At 38.9% G+C, this 26,236-nt stretch overlaps 1 protein-coding gene across 6 annotated transcripts in view; it reads right to left on the bottom strand.

Moving 5' to 3' along the window:
- Nucleotides 1-26,236, bottom strand: part of LOC123878508 (protein hu-li tai shao) — a 105,174-nt gene that overhangs the window by 44,221 nt on the left and 34,717 nt on the right. For all 6 annotated transcript variants that reach the window (XM_045925712.1, XM_045925715.1, XM_045925716.1 and 3 more), the window contains exon 2: nt 26,025-26,081. The gene's annotated coding sequence lies outside the window, so the exon portion shown is untranslated. The remainder of the gene's footprint in view (nt 1-26,024; nt 26,082-26,236) is intronic.

Here is a 26,236-nt window from a genome sequence, read left to right as displayed (position 1 = left end):
GGACGAGGTCGCGGGCATCAACTAGGTAGTCATATACTACTTCAATGTCATAAGTCATAACGCATAACGGATACGGGCGCTCGGTACGTAACATTATCCAACATGGCGCCGTTTCCGCGTCGCTGGGCAAGCGGGGCTCTAGAGAGAACTTGACCACGATACGGTCTGCGGTTATCGCGAATCCAGACACTACAGCTTGTCTGAGTTCTGTTGTATAGAAGCAGGCGTTATTTTGCAGAGGTCCATGATATACAAGGAACCAAAAGAGTCTCGATAGCTCAACTGAGGACTGAATTCCGAAAGGTCGGCGGTTCAAATTCCATCCGTTGCATTATAATTGTCGTACCAACTCCTGGCACAAGCTTTACGCTTAATTGGAGGGAGTATTAGTCATGATTAGCATGGCTAATATTCTTTAATAATAATAAACAAGTGTAAATTAAAAATTTATAACACCCCCGACAGGTGAAGGTTACCGTAACTAGAAAAGAGCTGATAACTTTCAAACGGCTGAACCGATTTTCTAGGATTATATCTATCCAAAGTATCTGAGTTTTCCAAAACATCATTTTCAAATAAATAATTATGTATCTAGGCAACGTCCATGTCGACAGCTTGACATCTGTCAATTGACATAATATTATGAACCTAACGGTTAGTTAACCTTCTTTTGTACAAGAAAACTATAAAAGAGCTGATAACTTTTAAACGGCTGAACCAATTTTTTTGGATTATAGCTAAGAACACTCTCGATCAAGCCACCTTTCAAACAAAAAAAACTAAATTAAAATCGGTTCATTCGTTTAGGCGCTACGATGCCACAGACAGATACACAGATACACAGATACACAGATACACACATCAAACTTATAACACCCCTCTTTTTTGGTCGGGGGTTAAAAAAGTCCATGATATACAAGGAACCAAAAGTTGTCTGAGTTCAGTAGCAAACCCTAGCGTGTTATTACATACCTCAATGGTCATGTTATAGTGTTATAGCGTGTGCTATAAATCGTCCGCCCGTCGGTCTGTCGTGTCTGTCAACAAAACCTACAGAGGACTTCCCCTTGACCTAGGCTAGAATCATGAAAGGTAGGTAGGTCTTATAGCACAAGTAAAGGAAAAAATCAGAAAACTGTCAATTTGTGGTTACAATAAAAAAAAAAATTAAAATGTTTTTCAATTTTCAAAGTAAGATAACTATACCAAATGGGGTATCATATGAAAGAGCTTTACCTGTACATTCTAAAACCGATTATGTATTTATTTTTGTGCATAACAGTTTTTGATTTATCGTGCAAAACGTCGGAAAAAATACCCGAGTACGGAACCCTCAGTGCGCGATTATGACTCGCACTTGGCCGGGTTTTTTTTGGTACAACCACACATCCTAAATTCATCTTGGCGAGACGTTACGGACATTATCTAGCACGTTATACATACATATTTCATAAGTAACAGGGGAAAAGGAAATATGGGACTTCGCGAATTTCCTAATCGCCTCGTTAGCCCAAATCGTGAGCGATTCGAGAGTACAATGGCAATCAATATCGTTTGGTACTAGGTAGTGGGTAGTGGGTAGCGGGTAGTAGGTATGTGGGTATATCGGATTACGAGGAAGTGGGGCGCGTGGGGCTTCCGATTGTGTGTCATGGGACTCCGACGGCTAACTTTGCGGTTACTTGCTGTACTAGCAGTTTTAATAAGAGGTACCATGTTTTTCGTATCGCAAAACCTTAAGACTAAGGTCTTCAATGAGTGGGTCCTACCTGTGATGACGTATGGAGCGGAAACGTGGACACTGTCAGTTGGCCTCGTCCACAAACTAAAAGTCACTGAACGCGCTATGGAGCGAGCTGTGTTGGGTGTCACTCTCAGGGATAAAATCCGGAACGAGGAAATTCCCAGAAGGAGAAAAGCGACCGACATTGCTCAAAGGACTAGAAAGGAGAAGAAAGAAAGAAACTAAACTACAGTTTATTAACCCCCGACCCAAAAAGAGGGGTGTTATAAGTTTGACGTGTGTATCTGTGAATCTGTCTGTGGCATCGTAACTCCTAAACGAACGAACCGATTTTAATTTAGTTTTTTTTGTTTGACTTGATCGAGAGTATTCTTAGCTATCATCCAAGAAAATCGGTTCAGCCGTTTGAAAGTTATCAGCTTTTTTCTAGTTACTGTAACCTTCACTTGTCGGGGGTGTTATAAATTTTTAATTTACACTTATTTAATCTTGTGCATGTATAAACAAACACACAGTGATTAGTAGTACTTAATAAGAAAATAATCCTGTCCCCGGTATGTAAGCTAACTCTGTACCTTTCATCTAAATCTGTTAACTGTTGGGCCGTGAAAAGCTAGCAGACAGACAGACAGACACACTTTCGCATTTATAATATTAGTATGGATATGGATATCTGTGCTACAAATACTAGTGCATTGAATATTCGCGCCAAGTGTCAAAGTATGGCAATATATTGTTAGCAGCTAAACGAGCAATTGTCTCTGGTTAACAAACAGCTAATAATGGCAGTGTACACATTAGCGGATACTTGCGACTCCAATGTGACCTTAGTTTGTGTTCAAGATGATCTTGTTTATAATCAACTAGCTGATGCCCGCGACTTCCCTACCTACCTTTACTTGTCCTTTACCTTGGTTATTGTCGTACCTACTCCTAACACAGCTTTGCGCTTAGTTGGAGGGGAAAGGGGAATATTAGTCATGATTAGCATGGCTAATATGCTTTTCTTTTTTTTTAAACAAAATAAACTTATAGGTTTTTAAAACTCCCGTGGGAACTCATTGATTTTCCAGTATAATAAATAAGTAGCATATGTGTTAATCTATTTCTAGGGTATAATCTATCTCCATTCCGAATTTCAGTCAAATCCGTCCAAGCACACAATCCACACAAATTATCGCCTTTATAATATAAGTGTGAAATGTAACTAGCTCTCGGCTTCGCACGGGTGCAACGGAACCCTTATTTATTATATTTTTTATTTTTATTTTATTTTTACAATATATCACTTATAGAATGACTTTGTTGTCTGTCTGTCTGTCCGTCCGTCCGTCCGTCCGTCGTGTCTGTCAAGAAAACCTATAGGGTACTTCCCGTTGACCTAGAATCATGAAATTTGGTAGTACCAGTTTGGTAGGTAGTAGGTACCTAGTTGTTTGGTAGGTCTTATAGTACAAGTCACACTAATATTATAAAGGCGAAAGTTTGTGCGTATGTGTGTGTGTATGTTTGTTACTCCTTCACGCAAAAAACACTGGACGGATTTGACTAAAATTTAGAATGGAGATAGATAATATCCTGGATTAGCACCACAGTTATAATTCTGTGATTAGCACATAGGCTACTTTTATCCCGGAAAATCAAAGAAAGAAAGAAAGAAAATTCATTTATTCATCTTGTTAGTAGGTTAGTAGTTTTTAATAATTACTTAATAATAATCGAAAAACTTCCTGCACCCACATGGCACAAGATGAAAAGGCCCCGGCTCAGCATTAGTGCGGCAGGTTTTAAAATAAAACCTGAGCGCTGTTAAGAGTTCCCACGGGAATTTTAAAAAACCTACATACACGCGAACGAAGTCGCGGGCATCAGCTAGTTACTAATAGAAGCAAAATAAAGAAGACCCCATATCACGACCCCTAGAAACTAGGTCACACATAAAATGGGTCGTGAGGTCGAATCCGTTGCTAGGCGCCGGATAAACACAAAAATAGGTCAGCTGCAACGCACCCTGTATGAGCTTGCATACAGGGTGCTTTTCAACAGCTTTGGAAATGCATGAGGCTTTAAAGGTCTCAAATGAAGGATTGTTTTAGGTCAACGGGAGTGAACTAGACTGAGGGAACCTTGGTTTGATTCTGAATCGACGACATGTAAAATATTAGGCTATGGTGACGTGAAATCAAAGAAAAATAGGCGTTTCAGAGGGTACCTTCATTTGACGCTACCTAATGGCGGCTTTTATAAAATAACGAAGGTCTGACCCTCGCTTTCTCTTAGGCTGAGATCTGTAGAGCCTACTTTGGAATTTGCTCAGAGTTAAGACACAGTTAAAATGAGACCGCTATATCGCTGACATAAATCTGTCTCTTTTTAACTGAGACTTAAGACTTAGGCTGAAATCTAGGTATAAAGCGCACTTTGACTTTGCTCTGACTTAAGATTGAGTTAAAACGAGACAGATTTATGTGAGAGATATAGCTCTGTCTCGTTTTAACTCATAAGTCTAAGCTCCTAAGTCTTAAGTCTAAGCAAAGGCAGAGCGCGCTCTATAGATCTCACCCTAAGTCCATTATTGACTGTTTCATCTCCTTACATTATGGTGTAAAAGTGGGTTAATGTTTACCTTACGTTCCGAGAACGGTTCAACAATAACTTGTTAGTTTGTCGGTTAGCAAGGCGTTCGTGACTCATCAGCCTATTTATAGATTGGTATTTGTTGACCATGTGGTTAAAATTATAACCACATATACCTATTTATAATATCCTAAGAGCATAGGATTCTTCTGACGCAATAGTAGGTACCTACGCTCAATTAGAACAGAAATCTTTTTATTCAAATAAACTTTTACAATTAGTGTTTATAGGATCACTTTGTTGTCTGTTTATCCGTCCATCCGTCCGTCCGTCGTGTCTGTCAAAACAACCTATAGGGTACTTCCCGTAGACCTAGAATCATAAAATTTGGCAGGTAGGTATGTTTTGTAGCACAAGTAAAGGAATAAATCCGAAAACCGTGAATTTGTGGTTACATCATTTAAAAAAATGTGTTTCAGTTTTCGAAGTAAGACAGCTATACGAAGTGGGGAATCATAATATGAAAGGGCTTTAACTATACATTCAAAAACAGATTTTTATGCATAATAGTTTTTGATGCATCGTGCAAAATGTCGGAAGAAATACCCGAGTACGAAACCCTCGGTGCGCGAGTCTGACTCGCACTTGGTCGGTTTTTTTTACAATTGTATCGAATGGTTCAATGAGAAAGTGTGTTTGACAGTTGTTTGTCCTTCCTTGAAGACCTGGAGAGTGACATAGGTTACTTTTCATCTCGGAAAATCAAAGAGTTTCCACGGAATAATTAATAGCCTAAATCCACGCGGACGAAGTCGCGGGTATCAGTTAGTCTATTAGTCTTTACACTATCACACTTAATATTATAAAGGCGAAAGTTTGTGTATATGTGTGTATGTCTGTGTATATGTTTGTTACTCCTTCACGCAAAAACTGCTAGATAGATTTGGCTGAAATTTGGAATGGAGATAGATAATATCCTGGATTAGCACATAGGCTACTTTTTATCCCGGAAAATTAAAAAGTTCTTACGGGATTTCGAAAAACCTAAATCCACGCGGGCGAAGTCGCGGGCATCGCCTAGTATGATATAATTTGACATATTATATCATCGATTCAAGATAAAACCGAGAGTTCCCTTACTCTAGTTTACCCTGTCATAGGCGTAGATGACATAAAGTTCGTTGACCTGCCGCAATGCGTTATGCCACTTCAATACTTCTAGGAAACAATACAATGGGCTGGTTACTCGTAATCAGTTTGATGAACCGATTAGCTATGTACGATATGGTATGCACTCTCCGCGTACTTTACCCTACATAATTACTATAGTAACAAGTGTAAATTAAAAATTACAACACCCCCGACAAGTGAAGGTTACAGACATAACTAAAAAAGAGCTGATAACTTTCAAACGCCTGAGCCGGTTTTCCTGGATTATAGCTAACACTCTCGATCAAGCCAACTTTCAAACAAAAAAAAACTAAATTAAAATCGGTTCATTAGTTTAGGAGCTACGATGTCACAGACAGATACACAGGTACACACGTCAAACTTATAACAACCCTCTTTTTGGGTCGGGGGTTAATGAAATAAAATTAATAAAGTAAAATAAAATATCTTTATTTTCAAAAAGTTTTAATATTTGTTGCCCTTGTCGTTGCTTGTGGTCTCCACTCTAGGTAACTTATTTACATAACAACTTTTTAGGTTATTCGAAAGGTGTCAACGGGGCCCCAATTAGTAAGCCTCCGCTGTCTGTCCGTCCGTACGTCCGTCAGCGGGCTGTATCTCGTGAACCGTAATAGTTAGATTTGAAATTTTCACAGAATATGTATTTCTATTGCCGCTATAACAACAAATAATAAAAAAAAATCAAAATGGCTGCGCTGAAAATTTTAAAAGTATAATTTTCTGTACCATTGTACGGAACCCTTCGTGTTCGAGTTTGACTCGCCTTGACCGGTTTTTATTATAAAACAGGTTTATATAAAAACTATTACCTATGCTGCTAGTGTTGTAAGTTCAAACAATACACCCCGTCCTGTTACTAACCCTAGAATTCCTCTCAGAGCTGTTGAAAAGGATCCCCAAATACCAACCACTATGCTTATTATGTTATCAAAATACCTAACCGTTTAATAAAAATAAACGAAAGTTGTGAAAATTTTCAAATTTGGAACGGGCGGAAGCGCATTCCTCGTTCGCACGCCGTCTATTTCGGACGTGTCCACGCGCGTGGCGTTAATTTAATTCTTTTTTTGGTTTTATAAGCTAAAATACCCGTATAGCAACAGATACCACTTTGGAGATCGTCGTGACAGGATTGTTGTGACAGGTGTTTACTATTTAGCGCTTTTGGGCTTCGTCTGTGACTAATGTATTTCTATCAAAATTTATCACCACCCTACTGAGTACTGATACTTGGCATAAAGGCTTGCCGCCAAGCGATTCAGGTTGAGATCTGTGGAGCGCACTTTGACTTTTCTCAGACTTAGTCAGAGTTAAAACGAGACAGATCGATGCGAGCGTTATAATGCTGTCTCGTTTTACCAGTGTCTTAAGTCTGAGCAAAGTCAAAGTACGCTCTATAGATTTCAGCCCTAGCGTCCCGATACGTTTGCTGCGTAAAAATCCGCAGACGACTTCCTTGGCGCAGGGGTAAGCGCTGTGGTCTTGCTTTTAAAGCATATATTCGATGCGTGGGAGAACTCACAGAATGCCGTTGGAATTTTCTGTGATTTGTCTAAAGCATTCGACTGCGTTGAGCACGAGACTCTCTTAGCTAAATTGAGCTATTATGGAGTCAAAGACACTGCGCTTAGTCTTATTGCGTCTTATCTCAGTGATCGTATACAAACAGTATGTGTAAATGATGTGAAGTCATCCGGATCAGCCTCATTAATGGGTGTTCCTCAAGGCTCTATCCTAGGTCCCTTCATGTTCTTGGTATATATAAACGATCTACCATATTTTGTCCAAAATACTTGCGATATTGTACTATTTGCTGATGATACGTCTTTGATTTTTAAATTAGATAGAAATGAGAATAATTATGACGATGTAAATAGAGCCATATCGCAGGTCACTCACTGGTTTACTGTTAACAATTTGCTTTTAAATGCAAAGAAAACCAAGTGTGTCGAATTCGCACTGCCCAATACCAAGACGACAAATAACATAAAATTAATGATAAATAATGATATGTTGAAAGTAGAGACCACCGTGTTCCTGGGGATAACTTTAGATGCAAAGCTTCAATGGAACGCCCATATATCAACACTTGCTGGCAAACTCAGCTCTGCTGCTTACGCTGTTAGAAGGATTCGACAGATAACTGACGTGGAAACTGCAAAAATTGTATATTTTGCCTATTTTCACAGTATTATGTCTTACGGAATCTTGCTATGGGGTAAAGCGGCAGATATTGGAAAAATTTTCGTTTTACAAAAAAGGGCAATACGCGCAATTTATAATTTAAAACCGCGCGATTCCCTACGAGAGAAATTTAAGGAAATAGGTATTCTTACAGTAGCTTCTCAATACATTTACAATAATATAATTTTTGTACGACAAAACATCCTCAGTTACAAAAAAATCGGTGATTTCCATGACAGGCCAACTAGAAATCGTAATAAGCTCGCAACTCCTACGCTCCGCCTCAGAAAAGTGGGAAAGTCATTTGTGGGAATGAGTGTAATATTTTATAATAAAATTCCACAGTCAATATTAGACTTGCCTTTACCAAAGTTTAAAAAATCCATTAAAAGTATGCTCCTGGCAAAAGCATATTACACAATCGAAGATGATGTAAGTAAATGATAAAAAAGCATGGATTTGACTCGCTCCAGCAATGCGCGGGTCTGCAATTGCTTGTATAGTATAGAATATTATTGTAAATTGCACAATTGAAAAGAGCAACCGCCGAGTTTCTTGCTGGTTCTTCTCGGTAGGAACGGCATTCCGAACCAGTGGTAAATTATTTGACGATTCAAAAGCACTTGTAAAAGTTTATTTGAATAAAAATCTATTCTATTCTATTCTATTCTATTCTATTCTTATTAGTGGGAGGAATCGAACCTGGGACGGGTTCTATTCCCGATAGGGGTTTGAAATTTCATAATTTCTAAATCTCTGGTCTGGTCTGGTAAGAGGCTTCGGCCGTGGCTAGTTACTAACCTACTGGCAAAGCCGTGCCACCAAGCGATTTACATTCCGGTACGATGCCGTGTAGAAACCAAAGAGGTATGGGTTTAATAAAAACTGTCACCACGCCCCCTTCCAGGTTAGCCTGCTTCCATTTTAGACTGCATCATCACTTACCACCAGGTGAGATTGCAGTCAAGGGCTAACTTGTATCTGAATTTTAAAAAAAAAACAATTAGGTTTAAAATTGTGATGATGCCCCTTCCAGGTTAGTCCACTTTCATTGTAGACTGTATCACCACTTACCGCCAGGTGAAATTGCAACGGCTAACTTGTCATGAAATAACATGGTTGGTTTTTTTCGGTAGGAAAGCCTTCCAAATCAGTTTTCTCTGCATCGCTTTATCTGCTGCCCGCGTGGATTTAGGTGTTTATCAAAATCCCGTGGGAACTCATTGATTTCCCGAGATAAAAAGTAGCCTATGTCACTCTCTAGGTCTTTTAACTATACCCATGCAAAAACCACCTCAATCCGTTGCACTAAATTGCGACGTGATTGAAGGACCAAACTAACAAACAAACACATTAATGCATTTATAACGTTACTAGCGACCCGCCCCGGCTTCGCACGGGTGGACACTACCACGAAAAATCCTATCTATTTTCCGGGATAAAATATAGCCTATACGGATTCGGAAGAATCCCTCTAAGTAATGGTAAAAGAAATTTTGAAATCGGTCCAGTAGTTTTTGAGCCTATTCAATACAAAGATACAAAAATACAAAGGTTTCCTCTTTATAATATTAGTATAGATGGATATTATGATTAAAAGACATAGTATGTATTATTCCGTTTACTTATCTTTTGAAACCTGAATTAGAATTAAATGAATTTTGTTAGGTTCACAAAAGGTGCAAAAAAATTGATATCTCTGACACCTCATTATCTGCACAATCAATCACCGCGACGGAATAACGGTGTTTCATCAACTAACGATGTCAAACGCCTGCAAATCACAAACTCGGTCGAAAAATGTATTTGAATACAATCACTTTATCATACGGTACCTGAAATAGAGGTAAGAAAAAGGCTAGGTAGGAGTTAGGACTAACGCCCGAAATCACTACTAATATTATGATTGCGAAAGTGTGTTTGTTTGTTGGTTTGTCCTTCAATCAAGTCGCAACGGAGCAACGGATCGACGTGATTTTTGCATGGGTATAGTTGAAGACCTGGAGAGTGACATAAGCTACTTTTCATCTCAGAAAATCAGAGTTCCCGCGGAATTTTCATAAAAACTTAAATCTACGTCTAAATTTAGAGCCTCGATAGCTCAATGGTTATTATAGGAGAGGACTGAAATCTGAAAGATCGGCGGTTCCAACCCCACCTATTACTGTCGTACCTATTAACACAAGCTGTACGCTTAGTTGGAGGGGAAAGGGGAATATTAGGGGGATAAACATGGCGCTAATATCCTTAAAAAAACTAAATATACAAAAAGAAAAGGTGACTGACTAACTGCCAACGCACAGCTCAAACTACTGAACGAATCGGTCAGATGTCGACGTCATATAGCAAATATGACGTCGACATCTGCTAAGAAAGGATTTTTGAAAATTCAACCCGTAATGGGGTGAAATAGGGGTTCGATATTCTTGTAGTCCACGCGGACGAAGTCGCGGGCATAACCTACTGTATACCATAAAATCTTCGTCAGCTGAATATTTCCGTCGAAAGCGGAGATGACATCAAAATGTTACCTCCCACGACAGCCGACCTCCTACAAGATGCAAAAACATGCAAATGATTACTGAGCTCCTTGCATAATGAATGTGGCGCAGGGAACAAGCGCCAGCGATTTGTTAGAGTATAATACTCTATCCACGGAGAAAAGTTGGTACAGGGCCCTCTCTGTCACGTAATCCCATACAAATGACAAAGACAAGAACGCAGTGGGGGTTAACCATTTTACGTGGCCAACCAATCAATCACAAACATGTTTTCAAAAACATTCGAAATGTAATTCGAAATCATAGTTTCGTTTGCGATTGGTTGGAGTGTCAAAATGGTTAACGCCCACTAAATTTTAGCCCTATACTAACTTCTCTCTGTGAATAGAGTATAGGGAGTAGGGACAGCATGAAATCTTCGTCACATGAATATTTCCGTCGAAAGCGGATATGACGTCAAAATGTTACCTCCTAAAGATGCAAAAACATGCAAATGATTACTGAACTCGTTGCATAATGAATGTGGTGCACCGTGTAAGGAACAAACCGGAAGCGTTTGATGAATACGATCGTGCTTGATATGACATGTCAACAAATTCCTGAAAGGCCGGCAACACATTAGCGGTTCCTTTGGAGCTGCAAATGTTTATGGGCGGCGGTAATCACTGAACATCAGGTGACCAGCCTGCTCGTTTGTTCACTATTTTTTTTTAACTATATTTCGCTGGCCATATGCAGGGGCGCAATAGTTTCTTACAACACGGAGAATCTCTATCCACGGAGTGAAGTTAGTATAGAGTTCTCTCTGTTACGCAATCCCATACAAATGATAAAGACAAAAAACTCAGTGGGGCCAGCCGTTCATAAACGAGCCTATTTTTCCTGAACTACCTTGTTTCTGTGGAAGAGTACTCTATGTAGTAAGAACAAAGTTGGTGATTGGTTATAGACAGTTGGTTATTTGGGTCCCAGCACCTTGGGACCCAAATGTCGGTTTTCCGAACTACGTGCACCGCTGATGCGTTTAAAACCCCCGCTCCCGCTTAAGCTTTGGACCACACGCGTGTAGCATTAACTTTAAACGATTGCGGAGACGAAACGAATGTCTCGTAACGAGCTCGAAGTTCGAACGAGCTGTTCAACAGCTTGTTTGCTGTCGCGATTGCGTCACAGCACGTGATACTGTGCTACTCTTACAATACTTTTCAACAGCGATTTACATAATATACTCGTCCTTGCTATTTACATACAAAGAACCAAAAAGTTAATTTGCTATAACGATTATGATTATTATTTATTAAACTCCGACCCAAAAAGAGGGGTGTTATAAGTTTGACGTGTGTATCTGTGTATCTGTCTGTGGCATCGTAGCTCCTAAACTAATGAACCGATTTTAATTTAGTTTTTTTTGTTTGAAAGGTGGCTTGATCGAGAGTGTTCTTAGTTAGCTATAATCTAAGAAAATCGATTCAGCCGTTTAAAGTTATCAGTTCTTTTGTAGTTACTATAACCTTCACTTGTCGGGGTGTTATAAAAAAATAAATTTTTAATTTACACTTGTAATGTTGTTGTACATTTATACCCATGAATTCAGAATTTTCTCCTTTTTCATTTGATACCCCAGTCGATACAATAGCAAAAAAAAAATTTGGGAGACCCCCACTTTTTTCATGTAACATCCGTTAGGTCAATTATTTTCGTATAAAATATAGCCTATGTCACCCGGGCCTTTATATTTCAAATATCATTGGGGCCATTCATCAAAATCGGCCCAGTAGTTTACGCGCTACGGTGGAACACACAGAATCTGGATACAAACATACACACATGCATACATAGACTGCTAAAATCATTACTCTTCCTTTTGGCTTTGCCGCAGTCGGGTAAAAATTTGGTGCGCCAATATCCAAGCCTTAAAAAAGTTTCAAAAGCAAAACCAATTTCGACATGGCGCAGCGCGTAATGTGATCGTAAAATAAAAATACTCTATAAATAGAGGGTAATGCAATATTTATTGCTTTGCACCGAAAAGGGAACCGCGTTGCGGTATCAAAGGCGCTTTTATGAGCCCTTACAATCATACGTTTTAATGTTCCCAAGAAAAAAGTCTCAACTCGAGTAAAATTTTTCTATCCCACTTCTGATTGCTAAAACAATTTTAATTTCGAAATAATATGTACTATATCTTTTCGGAAAGTGCGTCGAGTCAAAGGCCAAAACAGCTGCCAAATAGATTGGTATCCTGAACAAGGTATCTTTGAAACAAAAGTGAATAGGCATCTTTTAGGCAATCGCGATCAAAAGACCACATCATTGTTTCGCCAATAGCTTTTCATAGCCCATCCATTTAACCGAATTTGACAGGTACTCAGCTTTTCCATACTAATATTATAAATGCGAAAGTCTGTCTGTCTGCTAGCTTTTCACGGCCCAACAATTTTACAGGTTTGGTGAAATTCGGTACAGAGTTATCTTACATCCTCAGGACGGACTTACTTTTTATCCCGAAAAATCGAAGAGTTCCCACAGGATTCTCAAAGACCCAAAGGATGGGGGGAGTAGTTCTCTAAAGATAAACTGGATTCAGGGACAAACTTGACTTTGCCATCAGATATTCCTATCTTGTTTAGTTTTTCAGATAGCTGGCGTTGCAAAAATGGTCTAAAACTGCAAAGTCCTTGATTCCTTTCTATGCTTAAGATTCAACATTTTGCGAATTTATCATTTTGAGATTTAACATTTTGTAACTGCAAAACTCAACATTTTGCAAATTCAGCATTATGAGAATTTAGGAATTCAACATTTCGGGCCTAAAGGGATTTTGAGTCCACACAGACGATGTCGTGGGTATCATCTATTTTTCTACTGACCAAAATAGAAATTCTACTGAAATTTGCCAAATTCTACTGAATCAAAATAGACCCCAATAAGCGGGCGGGTCGGCACCTCTTAATACTGCAAGAGTGGAATGTTAGTGCGTGATATAAATATTGATCGAGTCGCCACCGACAGAATGGCGCCCAACGTGGGGCCTATTACGGAGGAATGTTACAATTACTATGTTGTTACTGTCCTTTCAAAAATAAAAGTTACTATCCGATGCCCACGACTTTGCCCGCGTGGATTTAGATTTTTTGAAATCCCGTGGGAACTCTTTAATTTTCCGGGATAAAAAGTAGCTTATGTGTTAACCAGGATATTATCTATCTCCATTCCAAATTTCAGTCAAATCCGTCCAGTAGTTTTTGCGTGAAGGAGTAACAAACAAACACACACACACACACACACACACACACACACACACACACACACACACACACACACACACACACACACACACACACACACACACAAACTTTCGCCTTTAGGTATAATATTAAGTGTGATTTCTTTCTTTCTTTGTAAACTAAGCCCATAATATAGTTGTTGACATAAAGTCACAGGGGACAGAGAGTTTGTTCGTGATTTAGATATTAATCTGCCACTCCGACAACCCCCAGGCTCCCGGCATTCTGGCGCCCGCTATGGGGCTGGTTATCAAAAAAAGCGGCCAAGTGCGAGTCAGACTCGCGTACCGAGGGTTCCGTACTCGGGTATTTTTCCAACTTTTTTTACGATAAATCAAAAACTATTATCCATAAAAATATACAAAATCTGTTTTAGAATGTGCAGCTAAAGCCCTTTCGTATGATACCCTACTTGGTATAGTTTTCTTACTTTGAAAATTGAAAAATACTACTTCATTGCTCATGTTACTTTTTTTTTTTGGTGATGTAACCACAAATTCACGGTTTTCAGATTTTTTCCTTTAATTGTACTATAAGACCTAATTACCTGGCAAATCTCATGATTCTAGGTCAACGGGAAGTACCCTATAGGTTTTCTTGACAGACACGATGGATGGACAGACAGACAGGCAACATAGTGTTCCTATAAGGGTTCCGTTTTTCCTTTAGAGGTGCAGAATTCTCAAAAATTAAAATTCTGTGGTTTCGTCGCACACTTACAAAGAATTATTATAATGAAGGTATGTCAATGCACCCACTACAAACATGACTAACCATTAAAAAAAATGAACTTTATACCTATCCAAATAAGAGCTTTAATTCGAATAACAAGCAACAAATCCAGATTCGATCTACTATCCAAACTAGAAACTCGACTCTATTCCATTGGGATAGAGTTTAAATTGTAAAATGTTCTAGCTCTTAATTACTCGGGATAACCACTTGAATACGTGGATTTGCATCGGTTTTCCTTTCTAGAGGACTGTTCTGTATCCTTAGTACACGTTTAAGTATCGAAACGTTATAGCGCCAAACAAAAATGAACCTAAAGATTGTAGTATTTATTGAGGAGTTCTGTTCTCCATCTCCGAAGATATTCATCAGATCTTCACCTTTATATGAGACCACCTGCAAAGTATACCCTTTCGAACCAAAAAAAAAATCCAAATCGGTCCAGGCGTCTCCGAGTAATCGGGGCACGTACACGGAGAACTCGAAACTGTCGACTCGAAAATCCGAAGTCGATCAATCGAAGTCTGCTAATCCCCACTTGGCCAGCGTGGTGGACTACTACTAAATCCTTCTCATTAGAGAAGAGACCCGTACTCAGTTTGCCGGCGATGGGTTGATCATAATGACGCTCGATATGCATTTTCGAGATGTTGCGCTAACTTGTACTAAGCCTGCTGAGGGTAGATGAAAAAACATGGGTTCTCAGTGTCCTTCAGACGGGAAGTAATTTCAAATGCGACAGCTATGGGGTTTTCTATGGGGGTGTATTGTGTAGGCGGTAACTTGTTGACGGGAAATTCAGTTGAAATAATCTGTGTACATTTCTAAAAGGTGACATCATAATATGACTGAACATCCATACAAACTATATCTACATCTACGCGAGTCTGACTCGCACTTGGCCGGTTTTTTAGGGTTCGGTACCTCAAAAGGCAAAACGGAACCCTTATAGGATCACTTTGTTGTCTGTTTGTCTGTTTGTCTGTCTGTCCGTCCGTCCGTCCGTCGTGTCTGTCAAGAAAACCTATAGGGTACTTCCCGTTGACCTAGAATCACGGAAGGCAGGTAGGTAGGCCTTATAGCACAAGTAAAGGAATAAATCCAAAAATGTGAATTTTTACAAAAAAATAATTTCTTTAAAGTAAGATAACTATACCAAGTGGGGTATCTATCATATGAAAGGGCTTTACCTGTACATTCTAAAACAGATATTTATTTATTTTTATGCACAATAGTTTTTGATTTAAAAAATACCCGAGTACGGAACCTTCGGTGCGCGAGTCCGGCTCGCGCTTGGCCGCTTTTTTAAGTACAAGTAAATTATTGTTATTTAAGGAGGAATGACGCAATTTTTGGGGAACCAGAGTAACATAGTTCGAAAAACCGAACGATAGACATTGGGGTCCCAAGGTGGTAGAATGGCAACCTCCCACCAAAAAGCGCAGCGTTAAAAGACCCTCTAGGTGAACAGAGCATGTCGGACGCCAAAATTAAGAGGGGTCTCTCCGTCACTCGCTTCATACAAACGTAGTTCATCTCTCATTGGAATACTAACCAATCATACTCAATGGAATTTTGTAGAAACGTTCCGGTAACTAATATCTATGCCTGTGGTTTTCCAGATTTCCTTTAAAATATTCGGTTTCAAAGTTACGCGGTCTTAAAAATTCACATACAAATGTTTGACCCCCTGTAATTTTAAAACTACATATTTTTAGAAAAATATAAGACACCACAGGCACAGATATTAGTTTCTAGAATATGTCTGCAATATCTCATGAACTTTGGTTGCTTAATATTCAAATGAAATTGGAGCTACGATTGTATGGAGTAAGTGACGGAGAGAGCCCTGTTAAGAGGATCATTGTCAACGATCCCCCGTCGATTTCCTACGTATGATATTATTGTTCTCATCTCTATCTGCCCTGGTTCGTGTATTCTCGGTTCCTAGATCGGTGCATTTGTGATAACCAATTCTAATTGCTGTGATTGGCTGAATTTACCATGTTCTTGCTGCGACAGTGAGTTTGAGCCACTAGCGGAACAATGTTAGCCGGTCAGAAATGATTGCAATTAGTCAACCTGTATGACGTCCGTGTTCTGTTTTTGATTACAAAAAAGAAAAAATTGTTGTTGCAATCATCAATTTTAGCAAATAGTGAAAGAGAGTCGACCAATCAGAGGTCACAACTACCGTCACACTTTCTGTGAAACTATGGCAGTAGGCTTACCGAGTAATGAAAACAATTTTTCATTCTGTAATGTCATGTGGCAAGTAGGGTTGCCACCTGCCTCTTTTTGATTTACAGGCTACCACCATCAAAAATACGGGGTTTAGATTTGAAGAAATTTAAAAATTTGAAGTATTTGAAGAAATAGGCGGTGGTTCTCTCTGAAATGCATGGAAAGCCTATTTAGATATTTCAGTTTATTTGTAAGTTTTGTATTTTTTCTCTGTATGTTGCCGTGTCTTGATTGGTGAACTGTGTTTGCAATATGATTTTAAATAAAAGATTTATTTATTTAAATAGCTTTTAAAAACTCTAGTTTTGTAAAGCAAAATGTTATACATTTCATGCATACAATCTTTGCATTTTAACTTAAATTTACATTTAACTTGTAATTCCACCTTCACAGTATCAATACTATGGCCGTAGCCAGGAATCGATTTCGGGAGAGGTTTTATCAGGGCCGGAACTGAATCCTGTCATGAGGAAAATAACATTCGCTCAACTTTATGGGCTAATTACCTGGTTAGTGGAATTTCGCCTTTCAATTTGACAGTGAGATAAAATACAACAATAAAAAAGCGCGAGCGCAGTGAGCGTAAGTGTTTTTGGTTCAATTACAGAAAGAATTAAAGTGAAAGGGAAACGAGTTTAGCCATAGCAAGATTTTATTTTTAAAGCTCCCTATCCATACTAATATTACAAATACGACAGTATATCTATTTGCCTATCTATTTGTTACCCTTTCACGGCCCATCTTCTTTACCAAAATTTTGGTACTTACTATTCAGAGGTAACTTGCATCCCAGACATAAACTTTTTAGCCCGGAAAATCCCCCACGGAATTTTTAAAACTCTAAATTCATGCAAACGAAATTGCGGGGCTTACACCAAGTAATACAAATTCAAAGCGCGAGTGAAGTGAGCGCGAAATGTTTGATATATTTCCAAAAAAAAATTGGTAAGCAAATGCAAGAAATAGTGTAAGTATTATTTTAGGCTTAGGTTTTTGACGGCTTCCCAGGCGCAGTCGCCATTTCTAAATTTCTGGTCTGGTGGGAGGCTTCGGTCATGGCTAGTTATATGGTTAGTATGGCCCTAACGGCCAAGAAATTAGACTGCATCATCACTTACCACTAGAAAAGATTAAAGTCACGGGCTAACTTGTATAAAAAAAGGCTAACATCCTCAAACCAAGCCCCGCCGCCTTGGCTACGACCATGATCAATATCGAGTGGGTTTCGGCTACGCATTGCCGCAAAAGGAAAATATTCTTTCTACTGGACATAACGTCAGTGTTCGGTTTCGCCAGCCAAGTGCGAGTCAGACTCACGCACCGAGGGTTCCGATTCGGGTATTTTTTTCGACATTTTACACGAGAAATCAAAAACTGTTATGCATTAAAAAAAATATGCATAAAAATAAATAAAAATCTGTTTTAGAATGAACAGGTAAAGCCCTTTCATATGATAACCCACTTGATATATGTAGTTATCTTACTTTGAAAATTGAAAATACTAATATTTGTTCATGAACACATGACAGACGGATAGAAGGACAGATGGACAGACGGACAGACGGAAAGACAGACAGACTGATAGACAACGAAGTGATCCTATAAGAGTTCTTTTTGCTTTTGAGTTACGGAACCCTAAAAATATTTAGTTTTATTTGCCCCGTATTTTATTTTCATAATTACCGGTTTCTCTATCCTGACATACGGGGTAACCAGTAAAATACGGGGCCTCTGGCAACCCTATTCGGAAAACACTGTCACATTCAAGTTAATGTCAAATATTTTGTTTTCAATTACAGAAAGCTGCATCAATCATTATTACAATATTTTCTTTGTTGTGATTGGCTGAATTTTTGAGTTTCAGCCAATAAACAGACTGTTTGCCAATTAAACGTCATAACAATATAAAGGCCAGAAAGTTTAACCAAATAAAACAAACTTAATGAGAACCTAGTGAGAATGCAAACGGCACACAATTTATAATACATATTATGTTAGTCGTATATAATAGATATTATAGTAGTCGTTCACTTTGGTAATAGTCAGATTGTCATCAGTAAAATTGATATTGGTCGATGTATCGTAAATTATTGTTTCGGTGACAAATATTTTTATTATCTATTTATCTTTGAACAGAATGGAATAGAATGAAATGGAATGGAATACAATGATAAATTTTTATTCCTGTAAACTTTTAGGTAAACTTCAAAGTGTTTTTGGATGGTCAGAAAAATTTACCACCGGTTCGGAATGCCGTTCCTACGTTTTCTAGGGTTTCGTACCTCAAAATGAAAAACGGAACTCTTATAGGATCACTTTGTTGTCTATCTCTCTGTCTGTCGTGTGTGTCAAGAAAACCTCTAGGGTACTTCCCGTTGACTCAAAACCATGAAATTTGGCAGGTAACCTAACTGCGTAATTTTGGGTAGCTTTTTTAATCGATAAAGAAAGTTTGCGACATTGTTCAATAAAAAATTTGGATTCCAACTCCTCAATCCTGATGTTGCAGGGGACCTGACTACTAAAGCTAATGGGATTTAAAAAGTGTCGATTATTAATTGATATTGAAGGTATCCATACCAAGTAAAAACTTTGTCGTTGACCTCAACCCTGATGCTGTAAGAAATTGCATTCCTAAATCCTGGTGATCCCTCGGGATTTGAAAAGGATAATCCGTTTAAATATTCTTACGTGATACAGAAACAAGTTGCATCCCGGGGACGGGCTATTACGGAGAGGCAACTTTTGTTCTGGGAAATGAAAGGATCGGGATTTTTAAAAACCTAAATCCACGCGAGCGAAGCTGCGGGCATTAGCTAGTTGTAAATATATTTAGAAGCTACTATAAGATAATAGATAAGGTACTTATTTCCTTATATTTTTATTGTATGGCAGCGCGCGGTTTTAAATTATAAATTGCACGTCCTGTCCTTTTCTGTAATACATTTTTTTCTCAATATCTACCGCTTTATCTCATAGCAAGAGTCCGTAAGACATAATACAGTGAAAATAGGCAAAATATACAATTTTTGCAGTTTCCACGTCAGTACCTGTCGAATTTTTCTAACAGTGTAAGCAGCAGAGCTGAGTTTACCATCAAGTGTTGATATGTGGGTGTTCCATAGAAGCTTTGCATCTAACATTATACCGAGAAACACGGGGTTCTCCTTTATTTTCAACATATGATTATTTATCAATGAATTTATGTCATTTAAGGTCCTGGTATTGGGCAGTGTGAATTCAACACACTTAGATTTCTTTGCATTTGGATGTAAATTGTTAGCAATAAATCAGAGAGTGACCTGTGATATGGCATTACATATAGTATACATTGTCAAAAATTATAATATTAAAGCTGTGCGTATTGCGTGAGGAATAGGTTGCAAGAGAGTTGCAACTTGCAGGGTTTGATGCATACGCTATTGCCAGCAAACATGAGACATATTTTTATCTACAGGCAACGTCTGAGTAGGTAACGCATACGTCTAACGCAAGTTGAAATGTATTTAGTTAGACCTATCGACAAGTTTGGAGTCGGGTGCAGTCTAAATGTGGCCCGTGTGTTTAGACTGTCCGTTTCTGTCAGTTTCACGTGTCGTCCCCCGCACTTCACCACCCCGCTTGCACAAATCGAGACAGCACGAAATTTTCAAGATTTCTGGGTGTAATTTCTGGTTTTCGTAGTTCCCACATAATTATAACAATATAAAATATATAACGATAATTTTTTTACTACATAATATTCATTAAATTTTCTAGGTCTGTGGTTTTTCCAAATTTCATTAAATTGCTTCGTTGTCTAGAAAAACGAGCACAAAGTTGGGCCTTTTTTTAAAGAAAAATACAAATCTTTGAGCCCCTGTAATTTTAAAACTACATATTTTTAGAAAAATCTAAAACACCACAGACACAGATATTAGTTTCTAGACTATGTCTGCAAAATTTCATGGACTTTGGTTGCTTAATATTCAAATGAAATGGGAACTACGATTGTATGGAGTAAGTGACGGAGAGAGCTCTGTTAATGAAGGATCAATGTCGACGCACGCGAAATGCTGTTTCCCGGGAAATTGCGTGTCCTTTCCAGGCTGGGGTGCGCTTCTGAGAACAGTATAATTTACACCCGTAATTAATTTTTAGGGTTCCGTATCAACAGGACCCTGTTACTAAGCCTCCACTGTCCGTCCGTATGTTCGTTAGCAGGCTGTATCTTGTGAACCATAATACGTAGAGTTGAAACACACGAATGTATATTTCTATTGCCGCTATAACATTGATAATGCACTATATTTATATTTTTATAAACTCAGATTTTTTCTTTCATTTGATGTCCAATATCAATATTCAATACAATAGCAAAAAAAAATTTGGAGATAAAGTTTTTTTGGATGTAACATCCTTCAGAAAATCTAGACTATGTTAACCCGGAATTGATTGACACCTCATTCATAAAAATCGGCTCAGTAGTTTAGGCGCTACGGTGGAACACACATAAATACAAACCTACATAACATATTACATAGACTGCTAAATCATAACCCTTCCCTTTTGGCTTTGTCGTAGTCGGGTAAAAATCGTAACTCGGCATAACAATGAAAATCGATAAATACACAACCCTAGTGCCGGGAAAATCGACAGGTAGCAACAAAGCAGCTCGACGGATGGGGAAAATCGATGCGGGTCAACGTACCCACCCCCCCTCCCCCCTCCACCTCCCCCAGCCACGCTGTGGGGTATAGGGTCACATTGGCTAACGTCAAACTTCAGACGCGAAGAATCAACCATGGAAATTGTGTATGGGGGATCATATGGTTCTAAGCAGAATAGTATAGAACAATAACAAATGGAAATAGGATACAAATTAGAATAGAATCACACTTCACACTAATAATATTATATAGGAGAAAGTTTGTATGCGTGTGTGTGTGTGTGTGTGTGTGTGTGTGTGTGTGTGTGTGTGTGTGTGTGTGTGTGTGTGTGTGTGTGTGTGTGTGTGTGTGTGTGTGTATGTTTGTTACTCCTTCACGCAAAAACTACTGGACGGATTGGGCTGAAATTTAGAATGGAGATAGATTTTACCCTGGATTAGCACATAGGCTACTTTTTATCCCGGAAAATCAAAGAGTTCCCACGGGAATTTTAAAAACCTACATCCACGCGAACGAAGTCGCGGGTAACAGCTAGTAACACCTAAAGAACTAAAGATTTTTAGGTGTTGTTTACGTTGTTCAGACAGCCACAAACCTAGCTTACTGACTTTTGAATCTTAAGTAAATGGGCATGATATAATATTTTACCCGACTGCGGCAAAGCCAAAAGGAAGGATTATGATTTTAGCAGTCTATGCATGTATGTATGTTTGTATCCAGATTCTGTGTGTTCCACCGTAGCGCCTAAACTACTGGGCCGATTTTGATGAATGACGTGTCAATTGATTCGTTGTAAAGGTCCGGGTGACATTGGCTATATTTTACAGTTTTATACGAAAAAAATTGACCTAACAGAACCTTACATCAAAAAGTGGAGGTCTCCAAAAATTTTTTTTTGCTATTGTATCGAGTGGGCTGTCAAATGAAAGAGGAGAAAATTCTGAGCTCATGAATAAATGTACATCCACATTAAAACATACCAAGCGACAGAAAAACAATTTAACTATAACATTTCAGCGTTTATTAACCCGATCGCAGTCGGGTTTTAGTTTTCAACTTTATCTTGTTGTACAGATACTCAGGTTGTTTAGTTTTGATAACACCAAATAATAAAGTACAATTTCGCGCAAAATCCAAGTAAGGTCAACGCACGTCTACGCCATGGGCGCCATGGAGTCATTGCCAAAGTCAGACGACGAATCCCGCCTTTTCGACGAAAATTGCAGGCTATTAAATATTTCAACGACAATTTTTATGTGCTTGGGAATTTTCACCCAAATAAAACCCAAAAATAATCCGATGTCTATATGTATGTACGCTTAGATCTTTTAAACTACGCATCGGATTTGAATGCGGTTTTCATCAATAGATAGAGTGATTCAAGAGGAAGGTATAGTACGCGACAGGTCGAGATGGCAATCGGGGTATGAGGCGGGGGGACACCCCGCACACCCGCAACGGGTTAGCGCGGGGGCTGTCTTATCTCAACCTGTCGCGCAGTCTACATTACAATATGAACCCTGAAAACATTACACTCTTTTTTAGAGTTCCGTATCCGAAGGGTGCCAAGGGGATCTTATTACTAAGGCTTCGCTGTCCGTCCGTCCGTCTGTCTGTCAATGGGCTGTATCCCGTGAACCGTAATAGGTAGAGAATAGGTAGAGTGTTGAAATTTTCACAGAATATGTACACATTTCTATTGCCGCTAAAACAACAAATAATACGAATTTCAAAATGACCGTCTTGAAAATTTAATAAAGTTGAAAACTAAAACCCGACTACGATCGTCTTAATAAACGCTGAAATATAATGGTAAAATTGTTTTTCTGTCGCTTTGTATATTTTAATAATAATCACAAACTCAGAATTTTTTCTTTAAGAAAAATTAAAAGTATTATTTATTGTACTCTTCTTGTATGGCACGGAACCCTTCGTATGCGAGTCCGACTCGCACTTGACAGGTCGTGTAAAAAGCAACGTCTTGGAAGCTTCACTAATCGCCATTAGTCAGACAACAGCACCCACTCAGCTCGCCAGCACAGTGGGTCCATTCATGCGATGGCATGCGGCCAAAATTGACCCCATTAATGCAATTAGCATCCGCCGGGAAGCGAACCCGCGCTCTCTGACTCACGGAGCGACCTGCAAGATTATCTTGGGATTGTTGGTTTTCCCAAAATATTCTTAGTTTCAAGAAAATGGTGATCTACACAGTAGGCAAACTAAAAACCGCACAATACATAGGTACTTATTGTAATTCGGATTTCCGAAAAGAGCAGCCGCCGAGTTTCTTGCTGGATCTTCTCAGCAGTGCGTCGGTTCCATTAGCAGTGTAAAATTTTATTGAATAAAAAGTTTTGTATTTCTTATGTTGCGGCTACATTAAGGTTAACGTCAATGCCCAACAACGCCATAATTATCGTGATAATAAACGCGTTAAACTGAGTGACCAAACGTGGGTGGATGGTTTACGTCTAATGTCAATTGAATTGGGGTTACAAGTGTAAATTAAAAATTTATAACACCCCCGACAAGTGAAGGTTACAGTAATAACTAGAAAAGAGCTGATAACTTTCAAACGGCGGAACCGATTTTTTTGGATTATAGCTAAGAACACTCTCGATCAAGCCACCTTTCAAACGAAAAAATCTAAATTAAAATCGGTTCAGTCGTGTAGGAGCTACGATGCCACAGACAGATACACAGATACACGTCAAACTTATAACACCCCTCTTTTTGGATCGGGGGTTAAAAATTGTCTAACGCCAAACGGCATTGTGAATGCCGTTGTACGTTGCTCGTGGCTACATCTACGTTAAACGGGAAACGCCGTTGAACATCGCGTTGGCCGTTAATGTGGCCGGGCCACAAGTGCTATGATTGTAAGTACCGGCGAGGCGCTAGACTTGTAGTAAACTTGTAATGCTAGTAGGACGCCCACGTAACACCCTTCCAACATCTTCGAGGGCCGGTGGGCCGTGAGTCATCGATTCGGGTCGATGGCCTGCGCACGCGCAGCCTCGACTCGATAGGTAAGTGATAACTACTTTAAACTTACGAGTATGTACACACGGGCTTTGGCCACTGAAGCATAATTCCAAAGATCGGTGGCTTGAGCAGACAACACATTTTTATTTAGGGTTCCGTGAGATAAAAGAAACCCTAATAAGATCCCTTCGTGTTCTGTCTGTCTGTCTGTCAACACTCGTCAAGGAAATCAAAACATATAGCGTACTTCGCTTTGACCTATAATCATGTTTTGCATGTAGCATTGTCTTCAAAGATATAGCACAAGTAAAAGATAAAGATTTTCTACCACCGTACAAGAAATAATACTTTTTTCTGTGATGTAACCAGAAATTCACGGTTTTCGGATTTTTTCCTTTACTTGTTCTATAACACCTACCTACCTACCAAAACGGTACCCTATAGGTTTTCTTGACAGACACGATAGAATACAGTAGGTACAAAGATACAAAGTGATCCTATAAGGGTTCCGTTTTTCCTTTTAAGGTACGGAACTCTAAAAAACACATCTTTACTACAATCTATTGATGCTGGCTAAAAAAGCAGAATTATTTTGCTAACCGACTGCAAAGCGAAGGAAGGTTCTGTATAATTCACGCACCGTTTCTCACAACACTAGTCACCTGTCGGAACTGGCAGGAGTCCGGACGCGTCCAATTGGGGACGGGAACTATGGGTATGACTGACTTGTTTATGATTTAGGTTACGAGTAAGTACTACCTATAGTGGGATCACACAATACACGGTGGTATCCCATAGTCCCATCAGTGGGACTATGATTTCATGGTGGTATCCGCACCGCCTCAGAAAAGTGGGAAAGTCATTTGTGGGAATGAGTGCAATATTTTATAATAAAATTCCACAGTCAATCCTCTCTTGCCTTTGCAAAAGTTTAAGAAATCCATTAAAAGTAATATGCTCCTGGCAAAAGCTTATTACACAATCGAAGATTATGTAAATGAAAAAAAGCTTGGATTTGACTCGCTCCAGCAATGCGCGGGGCTGCAATTGCTTGTATAGGTATGGAATATTATTGTAAACTGAAGAATTGAAAAGAGCAACCGCCAAGTTCCTTGCTGGTTCTTCTCGGTAGGAACGGCATTCCGAACCAGTGGTAAATTGGCGGGGCAAATTCATGGGCGGCGGTAATCACTTAACACCAGGTGACCCGACTGCTCGTTGGCTCGCTATTTGTTTATGAAAAAAAAGTGAGACTATGGAGACCAGTGGTGAAACTATGGACGTGTCACGAAATGATGGCATACCTTAAACCAACGCACGGACGCAAACCGGTGATCGATCAGTGGGTCAAAGCGGTAGGACCAGGGACCAGGCACCAATTTCACTGCAGTCTAGGAAATGGAACTCACTGACTACAGGTCATTAAACGACAAAAAAAATGAAGAAGACACCATCCATTTCAGTCTATTGCAGGAATTAATGTACTGGGCACAGCACTAGTCAGTAATTTTTTTAAGAGGGTTATTCAAAATTAAAATTTTAAAAAGAGAACAAAATGCTCATTTCACGCTCGACTCTCAATGGGGGCGGACGTGTCGGATGAGTTGTTAATTGCACTTTCGCGTGGCTTTGTTAAGCACCGCGCACTAATGAGCGCCCTGCCATGAATACATAATTATGTTTGTATGTTTTGTCTTCATTATCATAATAGTTTTCACCTTTTAGCGAGTTTTGTTTGACTACTATTTTTTAAATGCAAGATAGCTTTACGCTTGACAAACATGTTTGAAAATAACGAAGCCAAAGTGCACTTCTAGGGTGTGGTTTCAGGTTTTAGGGTGGTAATGAATTGTAGAAGTCACCCTTAAATTATCGCTCGTACAGTATCTAGAAGTGTTATTTGTATGAAAACTATGAATAAACTTACTTAGTTATTCGTGATGAGTTAGTTCACTGCAAACTCCTTTTTGGAATCATGCACGACCTGCAATAAAAAGAAAAAAAAAATTGAAATTCAATCTAACCAAAAATTCAAACCAAAAATTGTCTTAAAAATACTTATAGATAAATAGAATTTTATATTTATAGTAGAATTTTCGAGACTCCACTTTTTTCGATGTTTCTATTCAATTCTTCTCA

Source organism: Maniola jurtina, chromosome 26 (genome assembly GCF_905333055.1).
Source record: "Maniola jurtina chromosome 26, ilManJurt1.1, whole genome shotgun sequence".
Taxonomy (NCBI): Eukaryota; Metazoa; Arthropoda; class Insecta; order Lepidoptera; family Nymphalidae; genus Maniola; species Maniola jurtina.
The sequence above is the reverse complement of the archived record's forward strand: the minus strand, read 5'-3'. Positions and strand labels throughout refer to the sequence as shown.